This window comes from Varanus komodoensis, unplaced genomic scaffold (genome assembly GCF_004798865.1).
Source record: "Varanus komodoensis strain SLA01 unplaced genomic scaffold, ASM479886v1 scaffold13_3, whole genome shotgun sequence".
NCBI lineage: Eukaryota > Metazoa > Chordata > Lepidosauria > Squamata > Varanidae > Varanus > Varanus komodoensis.
Window position 1 is genome coordinate 14,135,891 of NW_025335409.1, and position 27,991 is coordinate 14,163,881.

At 39.2% G+C, this 27,991-nt stretch overlaps 1 long non-coding RNA gene across 1 annotated transcript; it reads left to right on the forward strand.

Moving 5' to 3' along the window:
• The first annotated feature begins 4,187 nt into the window (after window positions 1-4,187).
• LOC123019965 lies at window positions 4,188-27,507 on the forward strand. The gene is made up of 3 exons (XR_006414002.1): window positions 4,188-4,258; window positions 6,778-6,843; window positions 26,999-27,507. It is a non-coding gene; the product is annotated as an uncharacterized LOC123019965 (long non-coding RNA).
• Window positions 27,508-27,991: the final 484 nt, after the last annotated feature.

The following is a 27,991-nucleotide window of genomic DNA, read 5'->3' on the forward strand; positions in this document are numbered from 1 at the left end:
GGTTAATGCAGTTTGTGTTTCAGCACTAGTTATAGCCCCAGGAGTAACTAGTGATGGGCAATCTCATCCCAAGGCCCAGTTCAGCCACCTGGTGCTTCATAGGTAGTCCACATCCCTTCACACAAACCACCAACTATTTTGTGGGGTTTTTGCTTTTGTGCAGTTTTTTTCTCATGTTAAAAGTTTGAAGGACTTCAGTATTGGAAATAATGGAAAATATGATACCAGAATGATATCATAGTTATCTTTTTTTTTCCCTACACAGGGCCATTAATTGGCAATTAATTCACTAAATTTATTTCCAGTTTTGTTACAGATTTGAGATTCAACTGCTACATAAAGAGCATTTTCTTTCCTGCTTGAATTCACAGCTGTACACAAGCTTTAGTGCTTGTCCCTGCACCTCACCTGTATGGGCAGTATAATCAGGAACAAAATATCCTAAATATACGGCCAGAACCTAATATCACAAGATTGAGAGTTGTTTGGAGAATAAACAAGATTGTTTAAAATAAAGTTGTTTTTATTCAACACAGTTCCTCTGTTCACAAGGTCTGTGTGGAGATTTTAATTCCAACAACCCCCCCACCCCCCAAAAATGTGAACATTCTAGTGCTATCAGTTTTGTTCTCCAAGCATGTTGCCATTATACCAGATTAGCCCACTGGTGTCAGATGTTTCACCACATATATACTCTGTTTGGGTGGGTTTTAAAGAGCATTTCTGATTACTGAATTCTGTCGATAAAGTTTTAAATAGATTTTGTAGCTGCTAAAGCATTTGTTAAACCAAACTTACACTGATTGTTCCAGGTGTTGTTTTTTCAGGATCAGTTACAGTAAGTGTGTAAATAGGTCCAGCTGGTGTGTTTTCCAAAATATAGATTGTGACAGCTGTGCAGATAGAAATATGGTGTGCATTAATTTAAGGAAGCATATTGCTGTGAACTGTTACCTCTTTCCAACCTCTTCCCTTCCCACCAGATCATAAGCAGAGGCTTCCCAAACCTTTATGTTAAACCTGGTCAGTCAGGACTGGCTTTGTGATACAGAGGGAGTAATATCAAGGTTGTTAGCAAGAGGCATCTATCAGGTTAAGATCCTCCAACTTTGGAGTTAGTTCTTGCCCATACCAGGAGCTTGCCCATACCAGGAATGCCCTTCCTCCCTTCCCCACCAAATGGAATTGGCTCTGCCCTCAGGAAAGTTCACACAGCCTGTGGACTGACAGCAGGGATGCCAAAGGCAACTTAATTAATTTTCTCAGTTGACATTATGGGGCTGATAAAATCACATCCCTTCCACTCTGACCCTCCCTGTTCCACTGCTCCCCACACACATGCACACATACATATTACTCCTTGGCAAGTGTGTGTATCATCCCAACCTGCAGTACTTATGTTCAAGTATTGCTGCAGTGAAGAGGATCACAGATTTTAATTAGATTTATATCCTACCTTCTTTCTTTCAGAGAACTCAGAGTGGCTTACATCATTCTCTTCCTCCTGCTCTCAATTTTATCCCCACAACAACAACCCTTTGAGGTAGGTTGGGCTGAGAGTTTGTATCTTGTCCAAAGTCACCCAGCGGGCTCCATGACTGAGTAGGGACTAGAAACCAGTTTGCCTGAGGTCAAGTCCTGTGCTCTTAACCTCTACACTACACTGGCTCTCTGGATGCAGTGAGTCCTGGAGTATTGTTTTGCCCTGGACTTCATGTGACCCCTCCCAGCCCTCTCATGTTGAGGGAAACTTTTGTACCAGGGAGCCAGTAAGTGTGATGCAGAGCACTGATATTCACTCAGGGAGCCTACACTCCATTTAGTAAATCAGTAGGACTGCAATTCTATATCCACTTACCTGTGAGTAAGTCCTGTTGAAATCAGTGGGGCTTACTTCTAAGTAGACATGCCTAACACTATAAAGGTGCTCTTATATTGCCCATCATCAAAATAGACTCTAAAAGACTTTACTAGGTTAAACTATCAGATACAAATAATGTTGCATGAGCCACAACCCTTCCTATGGTGTGCAAGATTTGTTGCCTGTCATTGATTTAATTTTGATTTAAGTTGTTGCTGGTTTTATTGTGTTTCTGACATCATGATATGCATGTTTGGTTGATTACTGAAACTACCAAGAGAAATTTGGTGATTGTGTGGTATGGAAACATCATAAATAAGATGAATAAATTCAGCGTATCCAGTGACCATGTGGAAAAAGGCTAATAGCTACTAATGCAGAGCTGAATTGCATAGTTTCAGAGAAGGGTAGCTTTTGTCTTTCTGCATGCACTGCTATGAGCTTGCCTTCTGACCAGGAGCTGCACACAGATCAAATACTGGGGTTTGCTGTGTGATAAGGTTTTCCCCCCTCTTTAATATTGCAACTCTGCTCAATACTCATTCCATTCCAAGCCAACTTCTTACTCTGAGTTGCTGCATTGCCTTGAAACATGGGAGGTTCATTTACATCAAGCACTTGAACAGTCAGGATTTGTAAGTCTCTTGCCCCAGCTGAATCAAAAACAAGGATCTGCAATTCAAATCTGTGGGGCATGGTTTCATAATCTAGCATGGGGCTCCCAGTGGTAACAACCTGAAATTTAAAAAAGAATTGGTTACTATCAAACATTGAGTTGAATCTAGAGGAAGTTGGTTGCATCCAGTTTCCACTGAAATCCATCAGACATGTTAATTACCACAGCTCTGAATTTTGTATCCCACCTTTTCCCCCAGAAACTCAGTGTGGTATCCAGTGTTCTCTCCCTGCCCCATTTTATTCTCACAACAGCCATGTGAGGTATGTTAGGCTGAATGATAGGAAGAGGTACAAATTCAACTGAACTCCATGACTGAGTGAAGATTTGAATCAGGCAGAATTTGCCTGGTACTATTACATTGCTCTTGCCCTCAAAACTAATTGTTGACACTAATTTCACTGGGACCCACAGGCATCTAAATTGATGCAGCCCAATTTATTAACATATCAGTTATGAAGATGAATGAATGCATTTTAAAAAAAGTTTCCTTTTACCAAGTTGTGCACATTTTGGACATCATCAGAGCTTAATTTTAGAGTATATGTTTTCCTGAGAGGTGAAAAAAGAACATCCCGTGGGAATTATCCACTCAAAGTTATCCAGTTGCAACTACAGCCTATTTTGTGTGAAGAACCAAGCAGGAACAACTTCCAGATATTAACAGTATTTTCTAGCAGCATCCATCTTGACAAGCCACAGTTTTTATGTCTCAAGTAAGACTTGCCTTGTACACATGTGAAGCTTCGGAGTTGATCTGGAATGCTTTTGTGAGTGGGTTTGAATTTATTATCAAAGGATATCCTGGTGCCACTGTGATATTTGGTAATAAATTTGGTGTTAAATTGATCCTGAAAGTATATACCACAGTACCAGCTGAAGACATTTCCGTAACATTGGCTGTACCAGGTAAGCCAGAGAAACTCAGTGTTCTTCCCTCTGCAGATTATGGAGAATTAAAATATATACATTAACAGGTACTATTTCAGGTTGCAAATTGATCAGCCAAATATACTTCCGTATTGTCAGTGTCTTGCCAATAAATAGAAAAACTCTGCTTCCCCACTCTTTATGCACATGGTAGGCATGTCATGAGCGGAGCAATTTGGAGTTGGGGGTCAGACTAGATGACCCAGGAGGTCCCTTCTGACTCGCTCTGTTTCTGTGTTTCTGTGATGTTTAGGGCTCTTAAATATTGCCTTAGCAAGACAAAGAAGCAATTAGTATGAGAGGGTTTTTTGTTTTTTCATAAGCTGAGACCAAATGGCTGCTGCTGTATAAGGGTTAGAGAGAAGAATCCTAGTATGGGCAAAAGGGCATCAGTGAAACCATTATGTTACAGTTAAACTGTTTAGCAAGTCCAGGCATGAGTGGAGTGAATGCAGAATGGTTATGTCAACCATTAAGCAATCTGGTTTCACATTTATGCTTATCTTTTGGCCATAGTTTATGGATAGATCACTGCTGGAAACTTGGAGAGCCCATGAGTCAGGAAGCCAGGCAAGAAAATTGTCTCCACTGCTGCCTCATAAGATTTGTCCTCCGATCAATCTGCCTTGATCGAGGAATTTTACAGGGTTGAAGAAGAGGTTCTCTGGTACTCAAAACCCTCCCACACTTTCTTACCACTTTTTCTGTCTTTTTTTCCTAGCATGGAAAAATCCATCTGGTTAAACTCTGGTGCAGGCAATCAGTTGCTGCCTATGGCTGTGCTGGAGCAGGTACTTTGTGCTTTTTCTTCCTGTACAGATTTGCCATGTGCACGAGGGGGGTATAAAATGGGTTAATATATGTAGTCATGGTGTTCTTGCCCTTTGCTATATATCTGCACTGGAGGTTTCCATGCATGGCTAATGCAGAGAGATCTTAGCAGTGGCATTGTGATTGGTGGGTAGCAATGGTGTTCATGGGACTTTGGGGGAACGCATATTTTGTTGCCACATTAGCTCCCTCTTCCCCTCTGCTGCTATTATTCTGCTTTTGATATTTCGGTTCAGTAGGAATAAGAATTCACCTGGATGCCCCATAAGCTTTCACGAAGCAGCAGGTAGTTTAGCTGGACTATGTACTTTCAACTTAAAATGTTGATACTCTTAAGGAATTTTTCAGTAAACCTCTAGCACAACATTAGTAACAAACTAACAAACAAAAAATATCAATAGCCCTCTTCCCAGCTCAAATATTAAAGCAGTGAGCACAACTATGTCAGCCAGCTCCCAAGTTTTTTGACACAGGCTTTTGTTAGCTTTCTTTTTCAAAAGAAAAATGTGGAGTGTTCCGTGACTCATATTTTCAACAGACAACATCATGGGCTGCCCATTACCCACAGCTCATATCCTGTAGTCATAGCTTGTGCTATCTGGCTGTTTATTCCTCATATCTGTGCATTACAAGCCCAAAGCAGAACCACATAAAGTACCTGTCAGATCAAGGGTGAGCAGAAAGTAGCTTGTGGTTCTTTTCCTTTATTTAAAAAAATATTTTTCATTGGTTTTAAACTTATAAAAACATACAAACAATAACACATAAATTGATTTGATCAAGTGGATAGCTGGTAGATTGCTTATTATGCAGTCCTTGATGGTCCATTGACAAATACATTGTGGACCACCTAACACTGACTTCTTACCAGGATTTCTGGACAGAATGCTGGATTACAATGACCTTGACCTGACTGAACAAGGCAGTTATTTTATGTTCTTAAGCACCAGTGCATATTCAGGATCAGTTAGAAATTAGTCATGGTTAAGAGATCTTGAATATACTCTATTACTTCAAAATAAAAAGTTCTGGTGGATACAAGGCTCAGGAAAGGCAAGTCTATTGATTACCAGAAAACTGAAACTATTCTGAGAGCAGTTATTAATGCAGGGCTTCAGATAAAATATAGGAATAAAACCATTTTCTTACCAGGTATGTCTCCTACCAAAACAAGGAGGCAAAGGAACAGCATTTTCTGTGTCTTTCTTAGAATGTGGCCATGATCAAACAAACCATGCTATCTTTTTCCTCAGCCTACTTCAGTCCCATTGATCATTTTTTCCTTATCATGCAATAGAAATGACAGATCAAACAAAGGTTCTGCTGTAGCTAGGGGAGTTTCTAAAACATCATTCTGTTTATCCTGTTGTGAATGGTCCACTGATAACAATCCTTCACAAAGTAAGTGAACCTCATATAATAGGAATAGGGGAGAATTTTTTTTTTTTTAAAAGAAACATGCAGGTACCCGGAGTTTGATTATTTTAGCTACTTTTGACTTTAAACAGCATATAGAAGAAGGGAATTCACAAGACAGTAACTAGCCACAAGCAGCTAAACAGACTGCTTCTTAGGAGCTTCTAAGGGGAATATAATATATACTTCTACTAAAAGGTTTTTACTAAAAGCTTCTAGTTTTTCTGAATCACCATGAGCTGACGGCCAAAAATATTACATAGATTTCATGTTAGTATCGGAGTGTTGGAAGTCTGCAAAACAGAATTTATGCAATGCTGTTGTTTTAAAATCAAATAAAACAAAATGAATTATACTTTATATTATGCCTTTTGGATTTATGGTTCTCACCATGAATTATGCAAATGATTTTGCACAGAAGACAAAAGTCTGGCCCAACCATTCAGTTTTTCTGCATGGAGTTTAGAATTAGTATAGAGCTGGAGGTGACTGACCAAGAAAGGGATCTTGGGGTTGCGGTGGACAGCTTGATGAAACTGTTGACCCAGTGTGCAGCTGCTATGAAAAAGGCAAATTCTAAGTTAGGGATAAGTAGGAAAGGTATTGAAAATAAAACTGCCAATTTCACAGTGCTTTTAAACAAAGCATTATGCAACTGCACCTAAAATAATGTGTACAATGTGGATCACCACACCTACGAAGGCATATTTTAGAGTTGAAAAATTGCAGGAAAGGACAACTAAAACGATCAGGGGGCTGAAGCAACTTCTGTAGGGGCAGTACACTAGGAGAAATAATGTTAAAATGCATTGTATTAGGAGAAATGCTGGTAAATAATTTGTATTACACAAAAATGTCTACAAAATACATGAACTATAATAGGAGAAACATGCATCAAAGTGCTTATGAATTTTAATGAAATCTTTTTAAAAAGTGTTTTGGTGAATGAAACTTAAGGCTGGAGAAATTCCTGAAGTTTGAAATGGAATGAGTTTGGAAAAATGAAGACCTAAAAAAATGCAACACTGACAGATTCCTCCATCTTTGCCCTCTTCTTGAACAGGAACTCATCCATGGAAGTCTAGAAGAAGCCCTGGATGCATCTAGACCTGAAAGATCAACTGTCTTGGTGAGCACCAAACAGGAACATGATTATAGTACTTGGCTTCCATTTTTAAATGTTCCATCATGGAATCCTGCCACTTTTAAATTGCCATACATGTAAAGGCGGCTTTGCCAATGAGTAAACTCCATTTGAGGGATGTATCTTTTCTGTTCAAGAGGTGTCCATTATATTACATTCTTCATGGAACTTGGCAGTTCAAATGATCTTGACAGACACCAGGTAACTCAGGGAGTGGTGATCCTCCGGTTCCTGTAAAGCAGGCGTCTCAAACTCGCGGGCCAATTGCCGGGACGGGCGGGGCACGGGGGAGGGGCCCTGCGGCCTTCAAAGCGCCAGCGGCGCCCGGGCCAGCCGCGGGATGAGCGGTCCACCACCCCCGCGGTGGTAGAATACTTGGTGCGGCCCAGCTTCACCCAGACTCTACTTCCAGCGGCCCCCAGGTAAGTTGAGCTTGAGACCCCTGCTGTAAAGGATGTGTGAAATGTTTCCACAATAGTAAGTGAAAAGGAAGGCAGCAAAATTAGACATCAGAAATCTGGGTGTGGAATTGTCCCTGACGTCTAGGCCCGATAGAGGCCCTGAGAGGAAATGTATACAATGAGTAATTAGATTTGGTTTTCTCTTGACATACGAACGGAACAAAATGCATTTGGCAGACTTGAGTACTTACAGTTTATTTACTGACTAGTTTGCCCACTGCGGTATAATTGTTCAACCTCCTGAGCCAATGGGATCAGCAAATATACACAAATGTCTATTTGAAGTAGCAAATGGCCCAAAGGAAACAGAGTTGCTTAAATGCTGTTACAGAAACTGTGGGGTTTCTATGTACACAAAGGGATGTGCAAGCTTCTCAACAAAGTTATATTCCCCATGAAATGATTAATAAATGAAGTAAGTCCTGTGCCCATCTGTAGCCGTGCTAAACAGAACTGCACTGTACTACTACAAGAATAATTTTTAGCTGAAACAAACTACTTTGCGATTACAGCAGAGAAATGCCAGAATATGTCATCTCTTCATTCCTGCCAGACAAACAGTGGCCTTTGGCAAAGAAGAGATTCCCTGCCTGCTAAAAGGGGAGTCCTCTGCACAGGACTGTTAGGAAATGTAATTTTGCATTCCTGCAAACAAGCTTCCATGAGACCTTGTTATCATGGATATGCAAATTTTCTGAGACCAAGAAAGCAAAATCCTTCCCAGGCTTTCAGTATAAGTGTTTGCACTACTCTGCAATCTGTGAAAGTATAAACAAATTGTACAGTTGTGTGGAAAGGAAGGTTTTTTGAGAGAATAAGGACATAACTCAAACGTGCCACAGTCTGGAGAAGTAGTGGGGACTTGCCTAGGCTGCAACCCCGCTACATTAAGGAAACTAATAAAGCTAAAATCATGCTGGATGATATTTATATAAATCTGTTTCTCTGCATATTGCACAGATATATTTTATTATATTATTTATTAAACTTATATTCTGCATTATTAGTCCAATGGTTCTCTCTTTTAAAGCTGTTTTACAGCAGAGCAAGCTAGATTTTGAACAGTTAATAGCTAGTTGCTAGTCTAGGCTTATCTCTAGAGAAGAGAGTCCTTGTAATATTCATGAAAGAGAGAAGGAGAGAGAGATTTGGGCTTCCCTGTGTGATGTGCTCTCTCAAGAACCAGTTTTCTGAGAATTCCTTGTGCATAGGCAGGAATGAGGAAAAGCAGGTAGAAGGACCAAAACACCATCCTACTTAGGGTTCAGTGAGATATCCTTTGGAAATGAATCTGAACTCTGTTCAAAGATTTCAAGAAGTTACAGTTCCTTAGGTGTGTGTATTAGGGGATGTGCATTCATTTTGAAATAAGAAATTAAACCAAATGCCCATGTAGAATCATGGAATAGTAGAGTTGGAAGGGGGCATGAAGACCATTGGGTCCAACCCCCTGCTGTTGCAGGATACCAAGTTACACCATCCCACTCAGATGGCTGTCCAGTTTCTTTCTGAATGTCTCTAGTGTGGGAGAGCCCACCACCTCTCTAGGCAGCTGATTCCACTGTTGTATTGCTCTGACAGTGAGGAAGCTTTTCCTGATGTCCAGCCTGAATCTGGGTTCTTGCAACTTGAACTGATTATCCCTGTCCTATGCTCTGGCATCAGCAAGAAGAGATCTCGACTTCCCTCTTTGTGACAGCCTTTGAGGTACTTACAGAGGAATATCATGTCCTCCCTCAGTCTTCCCTTCTCAGGGCTGAACATGCCCATTTCTCTCAGTCTCTCCTCATAGGGCAGTGCTTTCAAACCCTGGATCATTTTTGTTGCCCTCTATTCGTCCTAAAGTGAGCAACATGAATAAAAATGTTATGACTAAGTAAGATTTTTGCTATGCCATTTGGGGTTGGGGTTCTGAAGAAAGCAGTGGCCACAGAACAGGTTTTGGCAGCTGCTTCTGGCAACTGCCAATTTATTTTCCCAGAAGGCCATGAGCATTGCACAGTCTCAGAACATTCTGGAATGGAAATGGCAGCTGATTCTAGGGCAGCAAAATAAATAGTCCAAGATACAAAACAAATACAAAAATGCACAAAATACAAAAATGTATATAAGAAAAGAAATGTGATTGGAATAAAAATGAAATCCATGTGTTTTGAGCAAATTGATAATAATAAAAGAAGCAGAGGATCATTCATCTTTTTGATTCAGTTCTAGTTCATTTGCAACTGACATTCTGGTAAATGTAGTTCCAGTTCAGATGAATCAAGATTCAGTAACACGTTCACCACATGTAACCAGCCAGTTCAGTTCCAGTTCACATGAAGGCATTTAAATGTAAGGTACATTATTTGTAATGATAATTTGAACCTCTGGGTGGAACAAGGCAATACTGTCAGTGTCAGCATTATGAAACACTCATGGAACAAAAAAGTTCAAAGCAAATGCTTATATAAATAAATGCTTATTTTGTTTTACTAAATAGAAACAAATGGTAAGAAGGAACCAAATTAGATTGAAAGAGGAAGGAAGACAGATAAACTAGGAAATATCAGAGAACTGTGATGTATCAGTGTCAAGATTTGTGCACTAGACTTGATAAACAAAGAATCGTCATTTATAAACAGGTGGATTTTACTGTAGGCCTATCACATTTCAGACATGCTTCACTTCCTTTATTTCTTGGTACTCACAATTCCATGATTTCTGTAATTTCTGTTCAGGCCTGTTAACAAAACCTTTTCCCAGACTTCCTTCTTCATATTGATTTTTGTGGTGACAATACAGTTTTTACACCCATTTGTGGGTGTAATTTGAAATGCCCATTTGTGGTATACTTGAGTTGACAGTACTAATAATGCATCATGAAGTGAATGGTACTTTTTTCTTTTTTAAAGGGGGTGACTAATTGAATTGTACAAGGACTCTCTTCTCTAGAGAAAAGCTTGAACTAGCAATGAGCAATACACTGTGCAAAATCGTGCTTGTTCTGCTGTAAAAAACCTAGATATTTCTAAATGTCTATGTATTTCTCAGTGGCCCAGTTTGTAAATAATTATAATCCATGGTATGGGTTGTTGAATTCCAGGTTGTTGTGTTGTGTAAAGTCATCTGAACTAAAAATTGTTACAATCATAAAAACCAAGAAAGAATATTTATGGTTTGTTGTTGTGCTGTGAACTCTGAGTTGTTTAAACCATGGGTTGTTAATGTACGTTTTTGTTTGGTTTTTGCCAGACTGCAGATACAGACGGCAAGAGTAGTTAATAAAAAAACATAAATATGACCACTCTAAATCCTAGTTCTGCAGTGCTGCAGGGAAATTCTGATTGCAGGGTGGAAGCAAACAAAGAAGAAATAATGTAGAGATGGAGAAAGCTAGCCACAGTTTGTTCAATTACCTGCCATACAAACCCTGGGTAGGGCAAGAAACCATGGGTTAAATAAATCATGAGTTGGCATTATGTGTGAACCAGGTTAGTATTTACACCTGTACACCTTTGAGTAAACAAGTTTAGTACATGCCATTTGTTATATTTTTCATATATGTTCTTTTTCATTTTTCTAATAACCCCAGAAAGGAAACTGCTGGAAACCAATAACTGGACTTAGCATGGCTGTGAGACAAAACTGGTATATATGCAATGCATAGGTTGTTAGGCAGTGGATGTATCACATAAGCCTGCAGATATATGTCTTTCCTACACCCAACTCTGTGATCCTTGGAGCAAGGGAATATCGCCATCTAGTGCTCCAAGGATTTCTCAATTCTTATGCATAGGAACTAGTTGTGAAATATTTCATGCAACAATTATAGAACACATTAGCAATACATATGTGACATTACTGCTGCCACCTGAAAGAAAGGCCTTTGAAGGATCTTTGAATGGAATAGTCTTTCCACACTTCCTTTCCTAAGCAAAATGTAGCAGGTTTTTTTTTTTTTTTTTTGGTGAAAAACACTAGTTTTGTTATTCAGCAACAGACCATTAACGGTGCAAAGTACATGTCCAAGAAAAAGTAATGGCAGGGTTTTGGTTAATTTTAAAGACTGAGAATTGCACCCTTAAGAGTATAACATATTAAGGGAGAAAAGAAGAAGAGGTCTGCCAGTTAATTAAAATAATTGTGCACTGTTAACCTAAACATATTTTAGCAAGTCCTTTGTTGTTTTTGCCCAAGACTAATAAGGATTGCAACTGGATTTTAAATTGTAAAAGAAGTGAGCTTGCAATTCAATGCACATTTACTTGAATGTTCCCTTCTTATACAATAGGATTTACTTTTGAGTAAAATGTACAATAAGTACACTGATTCTATTCAATATAATGTCCCAAAGTTATTGCAGCAGTACAATTTTAACCAATGAATAAATTCAAATGTGACAAAAAGCAATGTATCTATTTTCAGAATGCATTTAACAAACAGTATTCTTAAAAAAAAACCACCACAGACATACCACATACAGTATGTTTGGATGTGAAATGCACGCACTAACTTTATCAAAAGATGTGTATTTGATTTATGTATCACAAACTGGCAACTGCTTCTGTTTTCTTTATACGAGTTAATGTACAGTTCATTCCCCCCCACAAAATGTATTTTTAAGGTTCCATCAAGCTACAGGTTTACACCCTCAAACTAATTTAAAATAAAATTTAAAATGTTTATTGGATCGGTTGGTTGCCACTTAATTTTGTCAATATCCAATTATTACACCAGTTTTAGGTTGGTAAGATTTCTCTTTCTAATTCATCTGAAGAGCTCATATTGAGCTTTCACAGCTCATGGCCTCAAGTAATTCATGTGGAGAAAAAGTTCACCTAGGACAAATATACCTTGTGCAAATTAAGTGAAGGACTTAATCTTTTAAGAAAGAGAGATGCTATGGCTTGGATCAGCCTGAAAAGCATGACCTCTGACCTTGTCCCATGTTCTGAGACATGTGAGGGCTGGCTGTGCTTACCTAGTAGGCAGGGAAGGTATCCACACCTGACCATAATCACTCTGCTTTATTATTACTTGACTGAACTGTGGCCTTTAGAAAGAGACTCTGAATCCAGATGAGCTCTAAATCAAGGTAAGCCCCATACAGTGGATATTTTGCACTGTTCATTGAAGTGTAAGTCAGGAAGCAAAAAATGTAACTAAGATCTTACAAACAGGCTCAAAGGCTGCAGTCCTTAAACTATATGAGTAGAATGTTCATGGCCATCTGTTTAGGATACAATAGTTGCAAGATTCCTGTGCTAAGCAGTGGATTGGACCAGATGGTGTCATCTACTCTATGGACATCATAGATTCCAGCCTTCAATTATTGGATTGGATCCAGATGTGATTTCTACAGTACTCATAAAAGGAATTGGAAGCTGTTATACATGTTGTATTAAAAAAAAAAACTATTGTGTGAGTGAAGTGAAACTAAATTCATGGATGTGGTTACGCTTGTGCAACAGTGTGTGTGACTTCTTGCATAAGCAGAAGCATAAGAACTGCTATAAAATTTGCCTCTTGTAACCCTTTATGAACACTAACGTATTTGCAAAACAGCACCAAGAGCTGTTTTTCTTTCATTTTGGTTCTTCAGATCCAGCCCTATAGTATGGATCTTAAAAGGCTTTTGTAAATTTAATCTATTGAAATCTGCGAGGGGAGGAGTTTATTCAGGTCTACTGAAAAACAAAATATTAATGCTTTCTTAATGGTGCAGTTGACAAATGTGCTTGCTTCTTGATCAAATGATAAATTACAGAGCAATTCTATGAATGTCTACGTGGAACAAAGTCCTAATGATCTTAATGGAACTTACTCCCAGGAATGTAAATATATTGGGCATCTGTAACCTTCTCCCTCCAGTTATTTGGCCTGCAACTCCAACCTGTTATTGGTTAGAGTGTCTGGGACTGATGGGAGTTGTAAGCTGAAAACCTCTGGAGATTTGCAAGTTGAAACCTTGATGTGTATGATTGCAGCCTAAATTGACATTTGTGACCCTTATCTCAAAATTTCAGAGTGCTAACTGTACCTCCTCCATTTAGTGATTAAAAGTTCACGCATGGATGAATCCTTTAGCCCCTAGGCAGTGTCTGAAAGGCCACAGAATATTGTGGACCTCCCAATCTGAGTTCAGAAACAGCACTCTGACCTTGGGGGGTACGATCTGAGCTTTGCCCCCTCCTTCCTTGCAACTAATGCAGAAAGAAGTGCACTTGACCTTGGAGAAGGGAAGAAGTGGGTATTTTGGTAGGCTGGGAGTGGAAGAAACTGGAGAACCTAAGCTACAAGTTAGCCTGAAGCCTCTTCAGCTTCCTTCCCATCCTTCCAGAGTCACAGCTAGACAGGCAAAAAAGTCTGTCTATCCAAAACAAACAAAAAAGTGGGATGGGAGGATGCAGGACGATCCTCTCACCTCGCACAGGATGCTCAGAAGGCCTTATGATCTTAGAAAGCCCAACTCAAAGTATTGCTTCCGCAGTGCCTTATCCTTTAAAACATCAGAGTTGCATAACTATTGCAGGGGGAGAAAAAAGAATCGGAATTAAAATGTCCAAGCCCTCTGGCTCATTGATGCTGTGCACAGTTTCTGCTTCAAGTCCACACAACCACTTTTCCTTGTTCTTGTCCGTGAAAAGAATAGATGAACACAACAAAACATGTGGCAGTGCATCTCCAAGGTGCCATCGCCCTTCTTCTTAGCAATTTCTTCTAAAGAAAATCTTTATTTCCATGTGATGGGAGCAAGTCAAAGGCAGTTCATATACTGCGTTCAAAATAAAGGTAATGCTATTGTTAAATTGTGTTTTTTTAAATGATGTTAGTACAAATTAAAATGTCCTGATCACTTAATTCTGGTTAAGATGTAGAGATTCAGCCATAGAATTTTCCTCTCCACTCCTCTTCTTTGAATTATATTAATATATTACTATATTTCTTAGCTCCCTTTCAAAACTTTGGTTTTCTTAAAGTAGTTTATATGATAAAAAAAATAAAGTATTACATCCTCACTTTCAACACAGATTTTGACCAGGTTTGCATGATCATTGCAGCTTATTTAATGGCTTATTAAAGCCATGGTGGGTTGCAATCTGTGCCAGCCACTGAATAATATGAAGATTCAAAGTGTTGTAAGCAAGTACCATCACTTATCTTGTCATGTGAGCCTAGTGAAGGTGACTTGACTTGTGCAAGAGTTAAACAATGCATACATAATCTTCAAACTGCCCATGGGTTATGGGTTGTTTAACCCTTGTTTAAAGCACCCTTGCCCTATTTGCATGGCCATGCTCACTATGGTTTGAATATTCAGTAGGGCAACTGACATATACCACAACCCACTGTGACTTAAGTAAGATTGCAGTAATTGTATGAACTGGCCCAATGTTAGCCTAATTTCTCTGAAACAAGGATAGGGTGACCACTTACATATTGCCACAAAAATGGCATTGATTTGCATTTAAAACAGAAATAATTTAAATAGAAATACAATTGCACAGTGGGGAAGACTGTGACTGGGTGACTTGTGTCTGTGTGCCTCCCTGTTTGGTCTGCAGTCCAGGTGCCAGCCCCACTCCATTTTCACTTTCAGGACCCCTTCTGTCCCTTCGTTTAGGTCTTTGTCTTTAAACTGAACTTGGACAAGGTAGCCCTTCAAGTACAGGATGTTTTCAAGTAGGGGAAAGTCCTCTGCAAAAGAGGACACTTGCCCCATTGTGTTGGCTAATTACCCTCTTTCCCAGGCCAGTTCACACAATTACTGCAAATCTTAATTTAGCCACAGTGGGGTGTGGTATATGCCAGCTACCCTATTGAATATTCAAGCCATGGTGTGCAATGGTGTGTTTTATCATGCATGCAAACATGGCAAGGGTGGTTCAAACCAAGAAAGATTGTAACTGCAAAAGGATCTCTTCCAACTGGAAGAATGGACATAAAACTGGCAAGTGTGTTTCGTATAAGTGAATGCAAAGTGAACTGGGGCAACCCCCACCCCACCTTGCCAACTTCAAATATATGCTGATGGGATTTGAGCTGGCAACAGCTGACCAAGTAAGGGATCATAGGGTTGCAGTGGACAGCACAATGAAAAGTGCCGTGAATATGCAAACTCCATGTTAAGTATAATTAGGAAAGGCATTAAAAATAAAAAATAAACTTGCCAACGTCATATGTCCGTATACGAATCTATGGTGCGACTGCACTTAGAATAAAGCATGTAGTTCTGGTTGTTGCACATAAAAAAGTATACTATAGTGTTAGGAAAAGTGCAGCAAAGCATGAGTAACATGATCAAGGGACTGAAGCAGTTCCCCTATGAGTAAAGGTTACAATGGTTGAGACTGTTTAGAAAAAAGGTAACAAGAGGCATGACAGAAATGTACAGAATTATGCATGTTGTGGAGAAAGTGGAGAGGGAGACATTCTTCTCACTCTCCCATAATACTAGAACCTGGACGGATCTCATGATACTGATCAATGGTCAGATAACAGGAATTCCTTCTTTGCAGAGCATATAGTTAAACTATGGAATTCACTTCTAAAAATGTAGTGATGGCCACCAATATTGATGGTTTTAAAAGGGAATTGGACAAATTCATGGAAGAGAATGGCTGCTAGTCCTGATGGAAGTATGCTTATGAACCATGTTTCTAAATACTTATTGTCTGTGGTAATACACGGAGATTGCATTCACACACAATGTTAAACCATGCTGCATGGTTATCTCGGAGTAGTTTCTTACCTTGGCTCCTATGTTCAGACAGTTGTGTGATTTTCATGCATGTGTGGTTTCTATGTTTCTCCATCTTTCCTTCTAATAGTGGCTGGTATCCTGTCCACCCCTGCAGCTGAAAATCAATTCTAGCATCCATTACTCCTGCCTGCATTGCCTGGCTCTCCCTCTCACACTCCCCTGGGCATGGCCTCATGGCCTTTTTGTTTTTGCTGCTCAGAAGCAACTGCTTACTGACCAGAATAGCACTGGTGCTCTGGAGCAGCATTCCCCCGTGCTGCCATGCTTCATGCCAATGTGCACGCATGGTCACCCACACCCATCGCTCCTCCCTGCCCCTCCCTTCCTGCAGATGCATCCACCCCCTGCCCCCAGGCACAGGACTCATACTTGCTGGAGAGGGCTACCTCCTTGCTGGAGCCAGGCACACAGAGAGCATCGGCATGGGCGCCCATGCCAAGGACAGAGGCAGCATGTACTCCTGGGAAGAATTAGCCAGGGGAGTGTGTGCGCACATCTGCCTGGAGATGTTTTTGTCCTGCAGCTGTGGCAGAGGGATAGGGGACAGAGGGGATTGTGGACAGTCCCAAGGAATGTCAGGTACAAGATAGCAGCAGAGCAAAGGGTAAGAAACAGAGCAGGAGACCCATCCATACCATGCTTAATCACCCTTGTTGTGTTCACATGTAACAACAAGCCATGCCACAATTCTGGATTTTCCTGTCCTGCCTAAACAGTGGAAGATAGTTTTTGGTTCTGGGTCTGAAGATCTTAGGTTACAGCAAATTCATCCAAAAAAAGTTTAATGTCTACTGGCTCCAGAATGCATTATTGATAAGGGTTTGTTTAAGTCAGCAAACAGTTGGAGGTGCAATACCACTAATACTTCACTTTCTCATATGTTTTAGAAATCCCCCGTGGTTGTTTCATTTTAGGTAGAGGTTATAGTATGGATAAACTTAGTATTAGAATGCTCTTTAATATTTACTCCTGTAAGACATTACTTACCTGCTATATGGGAGCTTATCACGAGGACAATATAAGTAAATTTTCTAGGCTCTTCTGGCAGCTAAAAGATGAATGTTACAACTCTGGAAAGTTAAACACACACCTCCTATAATGGATTTTTATACACCCATTAATATTTGAATGGGTGGTATTTAGACACCACCTGTGGATAGATAAATATATAAACATTTGGTCTGTCTTTCCTGCAACTTATGCGTAACTGTATTATCACATATGTATACATACCTATAGTAAATTATTCATTTTCCATAAGAAAAATGTATTTTTGCTTGTATTTATATAGTTTTGTTTGTTTTGGTGATGTTCAAATTAAAAATTAATTTTAAAATGTTTGCAGTAGCTCAGCAAGTCTTGCAAAAGCACTATAAATATCAGTCAATATAATTATCCCCTGAACTCTGTAGTACAGACCAGAGGCTAACACACAGAAATAGTGTTATGCCTATGAAGCTCATGGCTAAGCTGAGGTCTGAAGTAGGGATTTCAAGCTTGTGTTTTCATGCTGGGCTTACACAGCAGCATGGAGCCAGGACTTCCAGCTGGGCTAATTTAGCGGCCCACCCTCTAAGGGCATCACCTGTTCAGTGCCTGTTTGGCATTGGTGTGGACCTTTGGCCTGGTAGTGTGAAAGGCAGTCCATTCCACAATACCCACACTGGTATAGTAGCACTATTTTAATTATGTTATCTGGAGACTTTGGGAAGTGATGGAGTGTCCCCATTATGGTAGTCATGGGTAGGAGGAGGTATGGTGCTGGGTGAAAAGCAAGCCAGCAAAGGAGAAGAGGGGTTAGATATTTGACTGCTATTAGTTGATTCTTGGTAGCCATACCAGCCTACCCTCAGGCCTGGTGGTTATTCTTTTCTGCTAGCACCGTGCCCTTTCCATGCCATCCAGCAGAACTATTCTGAGTGGTTTGTTGCCTCTTACAAACTGAGCCAGTGAAAGTGGAACCTTTGGTAGCTCACTGTGATTAATTTTCACAGTACTTTGAGGGCAAAGTCACTTGAATTCATCATGAATTAGCCTCCACATTTAACACAGTTCCATTAACATAGGTATCTAGCGCTCTCTCTGGTTCAATTTTTTTGGATGAGTTTCAGTTATTGAGGCCTGAGGATGTGAACAAGGTGCTTACTCAAGTTTGGCCTATCACCTATATGCTTGATCCTTGCCCATCTTGGCTCAAAAAAGGAGGGGATGTGTATCTGGGTCCAGGAAGCTGCAATGCCTATTTATTTATTTATTTATTTATTTATTTATTTATTTATATTCTGCCTTTTTTCCTACAAAGGGCTCAAGGCAGCTTACATCATTCTCCTCCTCCATCTTATTCCCACAACAACAACCCTGTGAGGTAGGTTGGGCTGAGAGTCTGTACTGACCCAAAGTCACCCAGTTGGCTCCATGGCTGAGTGGGGACTAGAATCCAGATCATCTGAGTCCCAGTCCTATGCTCTTAACCACTACACCACACTGGCTCTCCCTCTTTAAGAGAGGGAGTGATCCCAGCCTCATTAAAAGAGACTTTAATCAGATGACTCCTGAAAAAAAAAAATCTAAGCTGGACCCAGAAGTTGTTAATTACTGTTGGCTGGTGGCCAACATTTTCTTCCTAGGCAAGGTGTTTGAGCAGGTGGTGACTGAACAGCTTCGCACACTCTTGGATGAAATGGACCATCTTGATTCATTATGATGGGGCTTCAGGCCTGGGTTTGGAATGGAGACTCTTGGATGCCTGGTGGGATGACATTTGCTGGGAAAGAGACAGAGGGAGGGCAACCCTGTTGGTCTTCTTGGACCTCTCAGTGGCTTTCAATATTATCAACCATGGTATCCCTCTGGATAGGCTGGCTGGGTTGGGAGTTGGAAGCACTATTTTGCAGTGGTTCCATTCCTACTTGACTGGCTGATTCCAGAAGGAGGTGCTGGGGGATTATTGCTCTATTTTACAGGACTCTATTTTATCCCCAGTGCTATTTTACATCTACATGAAACCACTGGGGGAGTTTATCCAGAGCTGTGGGCTAAGATGTCATCAGCATGCTGATGATACTCAGCTCCACCTCTCTTTTTCATCTAACCCAGGTGAGGCGGTGGCCATTCTGAATCAGGGTCTGGACTTCAAAATGGATTGGATGAAGGCCAATAAATTGAAACTTAATCCAGCTAAGACAAAACTGCTGCTGGTGGGGGGAATCTTCTGTCCAGATGGGTGACATTACGCTGTCCTGGGCAGGGTTGCATTCCCCCTAAAGAATAAGGTTCGTAGTTTGGGGATGCTCCTGAACCCTGAATTATCACTGGAACTTCAAGTGGATTTGGTGGCTTAGAGCACCTTTTATCAGCTTAAGCTGATTTACCAACTGCAACTCTATCTGGAAAGACAGAATCTAGCAACAGTTATCCATGCTCTAGTAACCCCTTATCTGGAATATTTTATTATCTGCGTAGGGCTGCCTGTGAAGATGGTCCAGAAACTTCAATTGTTTCAGAATAGAGCAGTGAGGCTGCTGATGAGGCTGATATGAACATATAATGCTAGTCCTCTATCAGCTTCACTGGTTACCAATTGAAATCCAGGCCCAATTCAAAATGTTAATATTAATGTTTAAAGCCCTCAACAGCTTGAGGCTGGGTTATCTAAAGGCATGCCTCTTTCCATATGTGCCTACCCAGACCATAACTGTCATCTGAGGTCCTTCTCAGAGCGTCCCCTCTGAAGGAAATGAAGAGGGTGGCTATGTGGAGAAGAGCCTTTTCGATAGTGGCTCCCCAACTCTGGAACCAGTTCCCCAAAGAGGTTCACCTGGTGCCCTCTCTCTACTCCTTTTGGTGCCAGGAGAAGACCTTTTTATTTACCCAATATTTTAAAAGTTAAAGTAATGTTAAAGAGATTTTATATGGTATTTATTTCTATCTTAGTGCTATTGTACCTTTGCTTTGATTGAATTATGCTTGCCGTGAGGTTTTATGGTGGGGTTTTCTTGTGTTTTATGGCTGTTATTGTATTGCTATAGTATGTATGTCTAACTTAATTTTATTGTTTTATTGTTTATGCTGTTCCTATTATATTTGGTAAACCACCCAGAAAGTCATCCTGGCTAATGGTAGAAATTTAATAAATAAAATAATAACAACTGCTACATGATGTAGTCTGATGTAGGCATGCCCTCTTTCTCCTGCACTTCTTATCATGGCACTGAGTGTTCATGCTTCAAAAGTATTTTTCCGGAATTTACAAAATTTCTCCCTCTTCTGTTATTTTAATGGGACTGGGCCTTTACCTGGTTCTTAGTATGTATTACCTGCCAAAATCCATTCCTTTCCAGGATGGAATATGGCTTTGACAATTTCCAATTGTCATCCTCCGTTAGATTCAGAAAAAGCAGACAAATAATGCTAATTGTTGTATATGTCTTGTACTGATTTCAATGTGTGTGCACTTGTGTGTGTCCGCCTTTGAATATCTGTATATGTGAATCATTCATTCATTCATTCTATCATGACATTATACTGGAAGAGGGTTCAGACTTGCTAGTGTTCCCTGAAATCCCTTGTGGAGCAAGACAGGTGTCAGGAATGGTTGAATGTTTGCACTTTGTTCCTTTGCTTCAATTCTTACTGAATCCATGAAAAAGCTACAGGCAGAAAGCAACATCCAATTTTGAGAAGGTAAACTCTCTCCAGTCTGCCATGCCTGAAGGCAAAACTAAAATCACTAAACAGCTCATTCTTATTAGAATGCTACAGCTGTAGTGCACAGTCTGAGCAGGGACTTCACACGGTGTTAACTCATTTTAATATGGCAGCGATTAAGTTTCGCACTGCTAGGGGAAGAAAGGCAGAGTGTCTCTGTCAAGCTCCAGCTGACCTCTGCTTCAACAAAAACTGAAATGTTTCTATGTGACTGAAATACTTAACTGATTGCACTCAGGGAACATGATAACTTTTGACAAAAGATTTGTTTTACAGTTGCTGAAATCACTATACATATTAATAAGGCAAATACAGATATTGGAAGGCTCAACTGATACAGACAGAGAATAACAGCATTTTCATACATGAGGTTTAGGCTGAGACAATGAACTAAAGGGGAACTGAAAAGGGCTTTGCTGCCTGTGGTGTGCATACTCACATCACTTTGCCCCTGGTGAACAGGCTCTGTAGGTTTTGCAAGGTTTTAAAAACTTCTTTGAGCCAGAGCTACACAGGGACAAAAGAAATGCATCTTTAGATATTGAACATGATATGTGGCAATGTATGGAGGAAAATTGTCCGCCGCATTTTTTCTGCAGAGGTTTTCCATTGTTTGTTTTTTTAAAGTATTGGATTGGATCCAGAACCAGTCATGCTTAGGGAAGACCTACTGAATGACTAATATGTTCCATTTAATTAGGTCTACTCTAAGCATGGTGAGGGGACTGCAGGTGGCGCAGTGGTTTAAACCGCTGTGCTGCTGGGCTGGTAGATCAAAAGGTTGCCAGTTCGAATCTGCATAACGGGGTGAGTTGCTCCGTCCCAGCTCCTGTCAACCTTGCAGTTTGAAAGCATGCAAATACAAGCAGATAAAAAGGTACCACTTTGGTGGGCAGGTAACAGCATTCCATGCACTTCGGTGTTTAGTCATGCCGGCCACATGACCACGGAGACTGTCTGCAGACAAACGCTGGCTCCCTCGGCTAGGAAACGGAGATGAGCACCGCCCCCTAGAGTCAGGCATGACTGGACTTAATGTCAAGGGGCAACCATTACCTTTACCTTTTTTAAGCATGGTGAAGTCTTGCTCCAACCCAATGTTTCATAACATTCATTTGTGATATAATGAATGGAAACAATACCAGACAAATCAAACTATTTCAAAGTTGTAATGAACTTTTCCAGGTTATTATCTCTTGGAAGCTTATATATTAAATATCAGTGGAGTGTCGGTATCTCCTTCTTTACTTTTGCTATCTCTTCTTTTGTCCCTGGCCTCTGCTACCTCTTTAGGGGACATTGGTTGATTTGCTTTAATGTTTGTATGCGTCTGTAGTATTCTTTCAGTCACACCTGATTTAGGCTGTTTGACTCTAATCCTCAGTCTGCCATTAGATGAGGTGATTTGATGTCATAGAGGTCATCAAATGTCCTTGTAAAACTTGCCCACAGAGGTACACAGTGCTGACTGAGGCCCAATAGCAACTCTAACCATGGGCTTAAATTATGAACTTTCAGTTGCCACAGCTGTGGGATACAGGTGACATGAGCCATTCACTGAAAACAAAGATGCGAATCTTACTGGTTATCAGGCAGTGTAAGTATTAATAGATTTCACCCAATTCATACTAGCCTCATGAAGTAGATGTGCTTCATGCATCTGTTCAATTTATAGTACTTTATGCCACAATAAGCAGGTGAATTTTGTCAATCAACTATTCAATCTCTCTTTTTAAATGTTTTTGTTGTTTTCTTGACATGAACGGAATACAGAAAAGAGAAAGGTGTGGTTATGGGTGTGCAGATATGTAGTAAAATAAAATTGCTAAGAGATTTTGAAGTATAACCAATACATTCAAGCCCACAAACTTCAAAGAGAACGAAAATATATCTTTCTATCATTTAGTACTCTATGGAAGTTCAGAAAAAAGGGATTATTATTCTGTATACCAACACATTTTCCAATTGCTTCAAATAAATCATCAACTACTTTTTAAAGAGCTTTCTTTTACATACTATTAATTGTACTATTATAGAATTTCCATTTGTCATTAAATTCTTCAATCGGTCTTCTTTTTACATAATTAGTTAGTTTTGCCATAATTGCATACTTTGCCAACTTATTTTTCCAATCTGCAATTGCTGAGGATTCTGGTCTTTTCCATTTACAGGCAATTGTAATTCTTGCTGCAGTTGTCATATATTAAAAAGTCTCTGGCATTATACTCAAAGCGTATTCTTAGGACTCATAGGAAACTTAGTTAAAGCTTTTTTGTATCGGTTTCCAAACTCTTTTGTTTCACAAGTCCACCACATATGGTAGAAAGTCCCATCCACCCTGTTACATTTTCAACATTTTCCATTATAGTTCTTATCTATTTTTTTCTGTATCTTTTGGAGTAATATACCACCAATAAAACATCTGTGAATTTAATGTCTTTTTTCCATAAAGCTTCCCATTGACAAGGTGATATTTCTTCTCCCAGGTTTTGCTTCCAAATTGTCATACATTTCTTGTCTTCTTGATTTTCAGTGTCATGCTGTAGTAACTGTTTGTAAAGTCTAATAAATTTTGTTGTGTAATCAACTTTTCAAAATCTGTCAAATCTCTTACAATGCCTTTCCCTGATTGTATTTCTCCTTTCAATCTTAAACCAATTGGTAATAAACAATTGTATATTTTTTCCTTCATCTTTTAGTTGTTGCCATATTGTATCATTATGCCCCGTTATATTTATCCCTAAATATTTAATCAGGTTTGAAGTTATTTTGCATCCTGAAATCTTTCTTATAGTTTCCTCTCCCCATTTTGTTGCAAATTTTAGTATATTTTTTCTTATTAATTTTATAACCTAATAAAGTCCAAATTTTTCAATTTACAGTATGCTGAATAGACTGATGTGGGTTTAGAATAGTCAAGACTATCAACAGCATAGCATTTTATTTTATATTCTTCTCCATCTGCTTTTAAACCTTTAATTTTTGGTCTTATCTTTTTTGCTAAAAGTTCCAGTACAAGAATAAAGAGATGATAAAGGGAATCTTTGGAGTGTTCCCTTCTCCATTTGAAAATTCTCAGTTAATATGCCATTAATTAAAATCTTAGCATGTTGTTTATTATAAATTGTTCGAATCCAATTCATAAAGCTTGAGCAACAGTCTAAGTATTGGAGAGTTTTCATTAAGAGGGCCAAGACACATTATCAAAAGCTTTCCCTGAATCTAAAAAGACACATGCAGCTTGCTGCCGCTGCCACTGCTGCTTTGTCATCATCTTCGCCTTCTTCTTGATCAATTCAATTACATCAATCACAAAATTAATGTTATCTTTCATAAACCTTTTTGGGACAAATCCAGTATTGTCTGTATGAATCTGTTTTTCTATACATTTTCTTAGTCTCTCTGCCATTATTGAAGTAAAAAGTTTGTAATCCACATTTAATCATGGAATAGGTCAGTAAGAATGTGGTACTATGGGCTCATTACCTTCCCACAATATCAGTATTATGAACTTCCTGCCATGTAGGTGGTACTAGTTTCTCTTCTTTAATTTCATTCATTACATGTTGAAATAGTAATATTAATTTTTCCTATAAGTACTTGTAGTACATAACAGTAAATCCATCAGGACAAGGTGTTTTATCTTTTATACATTTTCTAATAACTTGTGATAGTTCTTGAATAGTACTATCAGTATATTCCTCTCCTCAGGGTGAATTTCTCAAGACATGTTTCTTTTATATACTACTTTTTATATACTACTCCATTTATATACTACTGTATTTATATACTACTCAGTATTTTTTAAATATAAATTTGAAAAAAACCTAGTAAATTGGTCATGGATTTCCTTTTCAACATATGCTATTCCATTGTCTTTTTTCACTCTTCTTTCCATTTCTTAAGACAATATGCTAAATAACTTCCAGGTTTATTTGCATGTTCAAAGGGTTTTGGTTTAAAAATTTCAATTTCTTTTGTATCTCTGTCTTTATCATGTCTAGTTGAGTTTTTAATTGTCTAAGTTCGGTTAAGATTGATTTGTCTTATAATTTTTATGGTAATCCTCTAGTATTTGAATTTGTTCCCTGAGTTTTTATCTTTGTTCTGATTTCTCTCTCTCTTTTTTAGGCATTATTGCTAAAAAGTGTCCTCTTATATAAGCTTTACTGGCTTCCCATATTGTAGCTATAGAGACATCACTTGTATTATTCTTCTAAAAAATTCTTCCAGTTCTTTCTTCTTTTTCAAGATATCTTCTTTTAACAAAAAGTTTTCATAAAATCTCCATCTTCTTCCTCCAGCTTGTTCTTCCTGCCAAATTATCTCCAATGGGTTGTGGTCAGAAAGCATCTTGGGTTGGATCTTTACAGCCTCTAGATTCATAATTAAGTTTTTAGATATTCAACATATCTCAGTCCTTGAGTATGTCTGGTGTTTATCAGAAACAATTATACTCTCTAGCTCTAGGATCTTTAAATCTCTATGCATGTTCAAAATGTAACATTTCCATATAATTAAAAACATTTCTAGGAAGTTTGCTCTATTTTACTTTTTTACACTTATCTTTGTTAGGGTCTATAACTCCATTCATATCACCAATAATCAAAACTTCTCCTTCTTGGAAATCCAGTATCAATTGAAGAAAACTTTTCATAAAATTTTTCTTCTGCATCATATGGCGCATATATCATTGCCAAAGTATTTGTCTTCCCATTCAGGAGCCTTATCTTCAAAACAATGAAACTTCCTACTGGGTCTTTTAATTCTTCTACAACTTTAAAACTGATTATTTGACTACTGTCTCTCTTCCTGATGTTACAGCCTACTCTCCTAAGAGAAGGGGAGGAAAAACTTAGAGTAGCTGTGGAGATGGCTATTCTATAATTTTGTTGCTTGTGCCCTTTATTATGACTGTGAATACATACACAGGTAAAATGAAAGGGCACAGGCAAGAGAGTTATCTCAGAGCAACTCATGGCCCTCTTCTGGCAAGGAAGAAGCACACAAAACCATACATCTTACACATGGCTACCAAATGGCCATTTCATTGCTGTCATCTGTAAAGGTCAGCGTCTTATGGATCAAACAGGGCTGAGGAATGCAGACTAAAAAAGTCTTTACATATTATATATCTTTTCATCATTCTGTAGGTGGTGTTTTTATTCTTTTATATATTCACTGAGCATTCTGTGTGTGTGTGTGTGTGTGTGTGTTTGGTTGAATTTGTAAATAACAGAGGTGAAAATGAAGTAAGGGCACCACATTTCTTTTTCAGTGCTCAGGGCTGCCAACCGTGAAGCATTTTATCTGCTGGTTTAGTAGTTTTGCCATGTACGTAAATGGTTGCAGCTTGGTCAGCTATTATGGCAATTGGAAAAATGTACCAAAGGTTAGACTATAATCATGCCAATAATGTTGCCAACTCATGAGTACACAATTTTTTCTTCTGCCACTGATAGATCAAAATCCACCACTCTCGCCAAACATTTCTTATCTCTAGCACAAGAACCAACAAAAATTGACTGACCTCTGTGCAGTCCTTAAACAATCAACTGAAAATCCTATTGAAATAAATTATATTCTATTAGACTATTTTGGGTATTGCCATGAGATGAGCAGGCTGTTTACACTAAAGAAAGCTTTATTACATTTTGAACTGATGACATTTAATGGATAACTTCTACATAACTCATATGGGGTGGGAAAGCACACATATGAAAGTGTGATATTTTGATACCTTCAGAAAATGACAAACTAGTTAAAGTACGCTGCATTCACACCAACTACAGTGGCTACCTATTCCTTTCCAGGTGCGATTCAAAATGCTGGTTTGGGCCTATAAAGTCTGAAATAGTCTGAGCATGCCTGACTTTCAGCTGGAGAGGTCCTGCTTATTGGTGTGTGTACAGAATAGGGCCCGTCATTTGTAGAATTCCCTTTCCTCAAGCTATAGAGCTGGCCCCTTTTTAATTTTCAAGTCAGCCCTTAAAAGTTGCTGTTCTAAGTTGATTTTGACTAAGGAGGGATGAAGTTCTTTCGCACAGAGTTATAAGTTTTTTAATTTTTATCTGGCTGGTCTGAATATTTATTTAAATGTGTGCATTTTAATGTTCTAAATATGGATTGTTTTTTTTGAAAAATTGTGCTTCATATTAGCACTTTTCCTAATTTTTGTAAGTTGATTTGGAATTTATTTATTTATTTATTTATTTTTATGTGACAGCATGCAAAATGGAAAGGAAGATGAAAGATACTCATCCTGAGCATCATTCCCTTCCTCAGCTTTACCATGAAGCAACAGTAGGTTGGTGGCCTGGGATCCTGCCTCTAACTTCCATCTCCAAGTTTCACTTAAAAAGGATATTTCTATATAGTGTGTGCGTATTTGCTTTGGGAGAAAAATGTCTAAACTTGATGTTAGCTGTGAAAAGAAGGTAATGAAAATATAACATGGCTTTGTGTACCACTGGAAATCCTTGTAATGTTTGGACCAACATGGTGACTGTGATGTAAGGGAGAAGAAAAACTATAGGACTTGGAAATGAAAGGCCAGTTCTCAATTTAGATGAGATCTTTGAGGGCAGTACAGCAATGTAACACCCTGGCCGTCACATGTGTATTCCTCTCCCCATTTGGTGAAAGATACCACCTACTCTGCCTATCTTTGTAAAACCTGTTATTGCTGCTACTACTGTTACCTCTTGTCACTGCTTGTCTGCCCTCTCTGCTCCAGATCAAAATAGGAAGCTCCTCTTGGCATCCTACTCATGCTGCCTGTTGGGTATGTTGATAATTGGAGTGGGCAATTATAACCACCCTGGCCCTTACTCGGTCAACATTTTCATTTTTAAAAGCATACCGACAGGAATGCTTTATGGGCCCTGGGACAGATGTGATATTAGGAACCCTGCTGCCGCCTCTTACAAGGACCCACAAGTAAAGTGAGCCCAAGGTTCACGGAGGCAGATATCTCCTTGCCTTGAAGGAACATGGAGCAAAGCGCCCCGGTTCTCCTTCGCCCCAGCATGACAACCCTGCGTACCAGTGGGAAAATTCTTACATCAGTCTTCCCCAATCTGGTGTCCTCCAGATGTAACGAACCACAACCTCCAGGTGGCTGGGGGATGCTGGGATTTGTAGTCCAACACATCTGGACGACGGCAGGGTGGGGGAGGCTGCTCTAAATCGGGGCAGCTCTGATCTCTCCGCTGTAGCC